Source organism: Pleurodeles waltl, chromosome 2_1 (assembly GCF_031143425.1).
Source record: "Pleurodeles waltl isolate 20211129_DDA chromosome 2_1, aPleWal1.hap1.20221129, whole genome shotgun sequence".
Lineage (NCBI taxonomy): Eukaryota > Metazoa > Chordata > Amphibia > Caudata > Salamandridae > Pleurodeles > Pleurodeles waltl.
In genome coordinates, this window is record NC_090438.1 from 758518783 (window position 1) to 758526989 (window position 8207).

The 8207-nt window shown below is 40.6% G+C and overlaps 1 protein-coding gene across 4 annotated transcripts in view; it reads right to left on the reverse strand.

Moving 5' to 3' along the window:
- Positions 1-3954, reverse strand: part of EXOC2 (exocyst complex component 2) — a 1213422-nt gene extending 1209468 nt beyond the window's left edge. Inside the window, exon 1 of one of the 4 annotated variants that reach the window (XM_069217791.1) lies at positions 3841-3954. The gene's annotated coding sequence lies outside the window, so the exon portion shown is untranslated. The remainder of the gene's footprint in view (positions 1-3840) is intronic. The other 3 variants (XM_069217808.1, XM_069217816.1, XM_069217800.1) reach the window with 3 other exon arrangements.
- Positions 3955-8207: the final 4253 nt, after the last annotated feature.

Below are 8207 nucleotides of genomic sequence, written 5' to 3' on the forward strand. Positions count from 1 at the left end.
ATGTGCTTACAAAGGCACCCTGCCTTCATTAATGTTTTTTTGTTTTGGGTGTAAGAACCGGGAAATGCCCTGAAGGCCGACTACAGAACAACAAAGTCGTGGGCAACGAAAGCATAACTATGCTTTCCTTAACCACGACTTTGTTGTTTTGTGCCTTAACCATGTATGTGCTGAACAACCAACATGTGTGGTTAAGGCACAAACAAGAGAGTCGGCTGAGGAGGACGACGCGACGAGTCAGGTAAGTGGGGGTATTTTCAGTTTTAGGGGCATTTTTAGTCTTAGGAGCGGGGGTCAGGGTATTTTTAGAGCAGGGGTGTGGGGGTTCGGGGTATTTTTAGTTTTAGGGGCGGGGTTGGGGTAGTTTAGGTTTTAAGGGTGGGGGTTAAGGTTGTTTTAGGGGTGGGGGTTGTTTTAGGTTTTGGCTGTAGGGTAGGGGGTAGCGGTAATTTTAGGAAGGAGGTGGGGGTTGGGGTAGTTTTAGGGGCAAGGGTGGGGGGGGCCAGGGAGGGGCTCATGCTGGAACAATGCATGCCTATCACTAATGCCTTTACCAGGAATGCCTTTACAACGGAAAATCGTTGTTAAGGCTTTTGTGGTAAAGGCATTAGTGGTAACAACGAGGTCGTTGTTCCGACCTCGTTGTTCAGGCATGCGTTGTTCCGGCATACATTCGTAAGAACCTGTTCCCCTTGGAAAGAGTCATGTCATTTTTCTTGCCTATTTATGTAGGCTTAGCGGGTAACCCCTCTCAACTAATATTGTAAACAGTATCTTGAGCTGGAAAAACAAGTCCTCTTTCTTGGCACAATTCCTTCTTACAAGTAGCAACTGACTGAGTTGATAAAAGTTGTAATAAGGGAGTCCTAAGGCTCTAATAATTCCTTGTTAAAAACGTCACTAAACCAATGGTGCTTCTTGATTTACCCTGTGTCATAACATCATGCTCCTGACTGTATTCAGACACATATATGAGTAGTGTTTCTTAAATTTCGTCCCAGGATATCTTGATTCCCTACAGTTATTACACTGGCACTCATGGGTGGAAAGCACAGATACGTGTATGAATGGTGTATGTTGATTTCCCAAATCAGGACATACCCTTTCGTCATGTAGTGGACTCGACAGACCCATGTATGAAAGGTGTCTCTATACTCCCCAGATTATAGCATATCCGGTCCTGGCTAGACCACATAAACTTAAGTATAAAGTATGTTTACTATTTTTCACAACATCCCAGTAGGTCTGAGTAGGCACAAACTGGCGCTACCGGGACTTTTCCTCATGGGCTGGTAGGGTGGGGGTTCACTGCTGGTGAGGTACAGTTTTGTTGCTGGTGTTCAGCCGGCCTCATTTCCTGCCTGCAGCACTTTGGCACTTTTTAAAATGATTTGTTTTTCATGGTTCATTTATAATTCACTCAGCCAGACCAAGCACACTTGAAAACCATTTGTTGTTGCATTTGGGTGGGCTCTGCCTCCTGCAGGGTAACCTGAAGCAGTGATGACCTTCAGGGCTTTAGGAGAAAGAGAGGGGTGGGATGTGCTGTTTGCTCAGTTTATAATATTAAAACTGTATCACTGCATTGAGAATTGATAAATTCTAATCATAAACTCAGAAACGCCAATGTCCCCACCACCACTGCCCTGACAACAATGCTATTCGTGAACCAAGAAGAAAGTCAACTGTGTTTTGTGTGGCACAGAGTGTTACTATAGATGGAGTAACATTATAGACTTCTGCTTTTATACAGCACAAACCACAAACTGATGTATTGCAAGGTGCTGTCATGTTAGTATAAAGGAAAAGAAGGCACTGTGAAAAAAGCAATTGCCTAGGATAGCACAATGTGGTCAAGAGGAAGCCAGGATAAATGCAAGTTTTCCCGGTTTCACGTTGTGCAATTCACATACCCTTATTTAGAACATTGAGACCTTTGGCTCTGTGTAACTAAAAGTCTTTATCCATTGTCATCCGTTTTAATGTAATTCATCCTAGAGTGACCAGAATTTGAAAACAAAAAACGTGGACATTTAACAAACATAGAAAAAGTACTACAATTTTAAATCACGCAAGAGGCACAGAATAACTTATATGACAGCGCTCATCACAGAAATGCAGACAAGGAGGCACTACGTTAAATGCAATGTTTAAATCTAATATCATACATTTTAATTAAATTGCTTCAAGAAAAGAGCTGCTAACGCGTCTTTCCCCGGACCACATGTACATGCGCCTCCCTCTGTTTTCAGTCTACCCACTCTGAAAACCTGGGCACGTGCTACCCTTACTGAAATCTGCCACAACAGTGAAAAACAGGACTGTCCTCGAAAATCCGGGAAGCCTAGTCACCCGAATTCATCCACCCACCACCCAACTATTAATTCATTGAGCTATGCAGCCCCCATCGGATTGGGCAATCTTCTGTAATAAAAGTTGTGTTGTAAAACGCCCCATATTTGGATTTTTTTTAAACAGGTATCTTGAGGGACAACCCTGCAAACCACCACCCCTGCTGTGGCCAGGCTAGTTCACTAGACAGTATGAAATCTGGTCTGGCAAAATTGTCCTAGGCTGCTTTTTGCCTGGGCAGTCCAGCCCTATAGGTGAGCCCCATTGACACATTAAAGAATGCTGTATGTGGTTTACGTTGGTTGAAACCCTGAAGAGGAATAGGCTACAATGAACACCCCTAACCAACACACTCAATAACAAGAGCAATATTCAGACAAGCACATCAGAATCCCACATTGGGATACAATGTTGCAATACAGTAGGAAAGATCAGAAATAACGATCGTATGTGCAAATCTGACTCTCTCCCACACCTTCCTGCCACATGTAAGCACAGCCACAAGTCTGCCACAAAACGGTTAAACAGAATACAACTCCTAATTTCTAGTGGTGGGTGGAACTCGTGAGGTTTCACTACATAGAATTCCTGGAGAGTTACAGAAACACTAAACGAGATTCCACAGAATGCAGCCAACTAGCAGAACATATATTTTGCACCAGTAGCGCGAGCAGCACTGAAAATCAGCACGAATGGCACCAGGTATTGCGCCAGAACGCGCAGCCATTCATGTTGAGTTTGCTGACGCTAGAGTAGGAAACCTACTGGAGCGGCAGCAAATCTACTTCAATGGAAGCCTATAGTATTAAATGATGTCACCCATGACACCATCCTAGAATGAGAAGAGTTGTGAGATTCCATGGAACAGAGAAGAAGAAGAGAGAGAGAAAAGAACTAGGAGATGGATGGCTGGGCTGTTTCTCCTCGTGAGATTAAATAAATCCTCTTTCACCTCTGTTATGACACCGTGGGATATTCTTTTATTACAAAGGCCTCTGGCAACATCCCATGTTAGAAAAACATACTAGGGGACATCAAATCTGGTTTGTGCTCGCAAGCTTGCATCTTGTTGACCCTCGCGGGAACAAAAGTCCGAGATGCGGCATTTGGCCAGAACTCCGCATTAAAGAGTAACACGGAGTGGTCAATATTCCATCAATTCTGTGGGCAGAATAGAACACTCCTCCTACCCCTACGCATGTCTTCCCTTAACACCAAACACACTTTACCAAGCATGCAAGGAGGATGGCTGCACCAGAAAGTGCTCCGAGGTCTCATTAATGGTAAAAATGAACTACACAAAATACTATGACATAACATATTAAAACAAGCGGTATTGTGTATTTCAGGAATACCAATGAGTGCTTGTCGGACAATGTCGGGTCCTGACTTTCAAAATCATTTTTTCGGCAAAGCTATATTATCAAACATTGCCTAATGCTGAAATGTAGACCTCTATGTTGAGGTGAACATGTTTTCTATACTTACAAGGCGCGTCCGTGAACTGCAACCGAACACGCACAGCCCGTTGTTGATATTTTAACGGATGTCATTTGTTCAGCCCTTCCGGGTCGCACCACACACGGTCCCAAAGCTGAACATTTATTGGTAGTCGCTCGGCAGGAGGCGGGGCTGGTAGTTTGTGCTGTGCCCCGACTGAACCGTCTCAGCCAATCCTGATGGGCCGCAGCATTCCGATTGGTTGAGAAGTCTACTAGCGGCTCTCTCCCGGCAATTCTCTAAACAGTACGTCGGTGATTCTCCTAATGGAGCAGTGTTAGTGTGGCTGGCTTTTTTGTTGGAGTGGAGTAGGATGCTGATAATAGAGCGGTAACCGCAGCCTGTCTCGGACTGACTTCTGCCCACGTCTCTTGGTATGAAGATAAATGGGCAGACAGTACAGGAGGGAGGCGGAAGCAAGGCTGGCCCCGCTTAGTCCTCATGAGCGATTTTTCCTTTCAGTTACGGGGTCCCCTGCGTCCGCCTGTTGGGTGAAGACGAATGCAGCGACTAACAGCTACACCTTTTTTTTGTTTTTTGTTTTTTGTTTTTGTTTATGAATTTTATATAGCTCGGCCATTATCCAAAGGTGTTAAAGCGCTTTACAATAAAACGGGTTTCATTACAAGAGATACAGTTTTACACACAATTGCTAGTTATGATCATCATGCTAGCGCGCCTGGTCGTTAGTAAGTAGACTTAAAAGGGGACGCTATAAGTAGATGAACCACTTGGATGCATGGAGTATCCTAGCTATGCAATGATCTATCGATCAACATCGATGAATAATCAATGCACAAAACAATAATCAATAAGCAAAACTTATATAATAATGTCAACATTTCATGAATAACCACAACTCAATAAGCATTTTAACAATTTTTATTTCCCTATTAGTTACAATTCTAAGTCATCAGATTAATTCAAACTTTATTCAATCAACTCGAAGTTAGCTCATTAGTGACCATCAATATAACATAATCTAATCAGAACTTGAGAAAACATATGCTCTAATGCTTCAGCATAAGCCAACAAAGATGAATACGTCAATATTAATAGCAGAGTTCAGCAACCAGTTCGTCAATCATTTGTCACTGTCAGCGTCACCCAAAGGAACCCTACCTAACCAAAATTAGCATTTAGCATGTTGCACTTCATGTGAAAACAATTTAGAACATGAATTTGAAAATCATCTAGCTACAGCGCAGTTGGTACCTAGAAAGAAAAAGCACAAAAGTTAATCAAGCACATTCTCATAGCTATCCACGAAATGGATCAGCAACAAAGTCAGTCTTCGTCTTCAGGTCATCACGATCAGCAACGCATCAGGCTCTCAGAGCATGAGCCCTGTGACAGAATCTCGAATCGCGTCTTCTGACCATCAATTCGCCCCTCGCATCTGAAGTTTTAGCCCCTTGTCATGACCTTTTATTAGAGTTTTCCAGTCCATCGCCCTAATTCCTAATTGGTCAATTAGTCAGTAGTTATGACTCTATCCTATAATATTAATTTTGCAAATCTATGAATTCTAATATTTCTCCGTTCTCAGTTCGTTGATTGGTTCACTGTACTATGTCCTCATCATCCGGCTCATCAGGTATAGAAAATGTTGCATCTTCTTCTTCAGTCAGTGCTTCTATTATTTGAGTCCTGGGAAAGTACATCGAGTCTGCCTTACACCAAAATTGTTACAAGTCTAGTACCTCATCTCCTGTCCGTTGGTACATTGCAGAAATTTCTAGCTAAGCAGATTTTATTAAACAACAAACAGTTCACGATCAGTTCAATGCACCAGCAACTTCTACATTGTGCATTTATTAATTCTGCTCCTGCGTGAGGCCTGGAAAGACTAGGTTATACATATTAATATGACACATTACTACATTATGATTATATATTTTCATTATCTCACACATTTTTTATCATTTTAGTACAGGTTCGTATAAATGTCTGCCATTCTCCGTGGGCACATTTTCAAACGTACACATTAATTTCTCTACAATTAATTTTCTAACAACTTTTTGTTAATCAAAACACGTAAACATTCATTAATAATTTCCAATTAGCATGTGTGCTTCAACAGTCCCTCCTCTGATGACTAAATATGTGATCACACCCCTCTTTACCAACATTTCACAGTTCAGTTTCTGCTGTATTTTGTCTCCTTCTCAAATCTTCCCTTTAGATTCTTTCCCTGTTTCATTCTTCCCTCTTCTGATTATTTTTTAGATCTTCTCAATTTCATCTTATGACATAATTTACATGAACCCCATATTCCTAATATGCAAGCAATCATAATTAATATCACTTGTATGATTTTTAATAATACCCCATTCCAAATTTGACTAAGCCAATTTCCCACTGAAGCAAATCCTTTTCCAACCTTTTCCCAAAAACCTGGTTCCTTCAATTCTTTCAAATCCTTACTTGAGTTAGTCAGATTAGTGAATAAGGGCCAGATGTACGAAAGGATTTTACCCATTCTGTGTCTATGGGAAAAAGCTTTCGTATAAATGGCCCTTAATCTCTTATCTCCTTACTATTATCTGGAATGTAAGCATAACAATGCCTAGAATTAATCAATCTACAGACTGCAGTTTTTGGCTAAAAGAATGTCTAAAGCAAGCCAATTTTGAAGCGTCATAGCTCTATCCGCGGCTAATTCAGTATCTATCAGGAGTATTGCCCCTGTAAAATTTGTCAGCATGTTATCCACAATAGTAGACAATTTTCGTATCTTGATCGAATTCAGAATGACTCCTATTGAACGAATCACTGCACCAAAGATATCTCCCACAATTGCAGAAGAGGTTTCCCTCCTGTGTTGCTTATGATGTAATTCAGTCAATTTTGAAAACTTCTTTAAGTCATCTATCTGGTAAATTTTAGAGAAAACTATTCCCAAATAACATGTCCCATACCATCCTCTTGGAAGACGGTAATAAGCATTTAGTCCACAAATATAATAAATCCCAGGAATCACAGGGTCCTGACCTTTCAACATAAAAGTCCACCTACTCTGAAACAAAAACACAAGCCTACATTCACTGGTTCCCACAAATAAAATGTCAGTGCGTGATTTTGGCCTATATATACAAAGCTTCCCTACTTGTAATGCATCAAATGCTAATTTTCCTTGCGTTTTAATTGCAGTATAAGCATAATCATTCTTGTAAGTCCTTTTCTCTAAACCGTTTTTTAATTTCTCTTTTAATGCCTTTCTTCTATCATCAGTATGCTCTATGAAGGTTTTCTCTAATGGCGTAATCAAGCACGTTAGGTTGTTACGATGCACATAGGCTGTCCCAAATGTTAATGTAGGCTCAAGGAATCCTCTAACTAGCACTATATCATGCTCCCTAGCTATTTTACTCAGGTATCTAATATTAGGAACAAATGAAAACACCAAATCATAATGACAGTAAAATACTGCATATACTCTTGATTATAGAACCTTGTTAGTAGTAAGCTACAGCTTATTCCATAAGTTAGCGGAAGACTATGGTATGTAACCCCTTCTACTGACGAAGGAATTTGCGTACACACAAGACAATTCCTTGCATTCATTGTTTCAACATACTCACACAATAAGCAATAGAAAACGTTAGAAGAAAGCTCTCCTTGTGCATTAGTATAATCATGCAAGTACTTCTCATCTAACTTAAACCTCTCTAAAGCTGTTAGAGTAGTAGTTTTAGGAGCAGAAGTAAAAGTAGCTCTTTTCATATCATGAACAGACATTCCCACAATCATCACTATAACCAAAATTCCACACATAATTGCCAATCCAACACTCATGTATCTACAGCGCCTAACAATTCTATCGTGATTATTTAGCTCAGCCATAATCTGTAAAGAATCAGAAAGCAGAAGTAACTCTTATATAAAGTGCAGAAAAATCAAAAATAAAGAAAAATTCTCACCTCCAGTTCAGTTTCACATCCAGGAACCCTTTTCCTTTGTCAAATCGATTAGCAGCTTGTCACATCCGGTTTTCAGTGGCAAATCAGGTTATCAATGTCCCTTTCAGCTTTGTTTTCAAACAGTCTCTTTCTTAGGTTTTTCAGATTAGCCCAACAATTCAGCTTCCTCGATCACCTTCAGGTTACATCAAAGTACTGACTCGGTACTTCTCTATCTAAACAAAAAGACATAAACTCGTGTTGCCATTCATTAGTAGTTGCATACGCCCATTCAGGACCTGCATAACGCCGACTTGCTATTCTCTTTCTTTTCAACCTTCGATCACCACTTAGTTCTCTTTCACTCAATTCTTCTTTTCTTGTGGTATCTACTTCTTCCTATATTGTTTCATTTATGACAAATTATTTTTTCTTCCCTATCTGCGATTCAGG